Source organism: Eschscholzia californica, unplaced genomic scaffold (assembly GCF_041429995.1).
Source record: "Eschscholzia californica isolate CP2 unplaced genomic scaffold, dmEscCali1.0.p SCAF_16, whole genome shotgun sequence".
Classification (NCBI taxonomy): domain Eukaryota; kingdom Viridiplantae; phylum Streptophyta; class Magnoliopsida; order Ranunculales; family Papaveraceae; genus Eschscholzia; species Eschscholzia californica.
In genome coordinates this window covers 197,501-198,430 of record NW_028238265.1, presented here as the reverse complement: position 1 = coordinate 198,430, position 930 = coordinate 197,501, and positions in this window count along the sequence as shown.

Below are 930 nucleotides of genomic sequence, written 5' to 3'. Positions count from 1 at the left end.
AGCCTGACCAATGCTGTCCCGTGCGCGTCCCATTCTTTTGGCTCGGCTGGCCCGTGCATTCTATGGGGTCGTGGGACATTTCGAAATCCACCCGGGCCATTTCGACTCTCTCTTCATTAATACTATTGAGGTATTATTTATGAATTATTGGAGAAAAGAAACGGAAGAAAATATTTTTTTTTCTATTTTTTATGAATTTTCCGGTGTTTATTCACTTAAAAATTCATAGAAAAATAAATATTTATCGGAATCGCTATTATAATATATCAAAAAAATCCTTGCGAAAAGACCTTTCCAACGAGTATAAGTTTGCTGGATTCCGACGAGTAACGAAGGAGTAAAGACCCAGTATGCTTGGTTAAAAAATTGATGTTTCCTTGTGAAAATAGGAAAAACAATAACTTTGCACTATAAGGGGGAGGGTTGAGCTCCTTCCCCAGAGCGTGCACAGCACTTGTGCTGGCACGTTCCCTAGTGCTCGCCAAGCACCATAGGGCATCCAAAGGGCAAAGCTCGGCCTACTACATGATGGGAAGCTTCTAATATGTCGGAATACGAAGAGATTTCGTGCGACCCGAAGCTCGGCTCGGGCGTCCCGGCCTGTCCCGAGCTGTGCCGAGCGCGTCCCAGGCCGTCCCGAGCCAAGTCTCGGGCGTCCCAGGCCGTCCCGAGCCAAGTCTCGGACGTCCCAGGCCGTCCCGAGCTGTGTCGAGGCCGTCCCAGGGCGTCCCGAGCTGTAGCGAGGGCGTCCCAGGCCGTCCCGAGCCAAGTCTCGGGCGTCCCAGGCCGTCCCGAGCAAAGTCTCGGACGTCCCAGGCCGTCCCGAGCAAAGTCTCGGGCGTCCCAGGCCGTCCCGAGCAAAGTCTCGGACGTCCCAGGCCGTCCCGAGCAAAGTCTCGGGCGTCCCAGGCCGTCCCGAGCTGTGGCAAG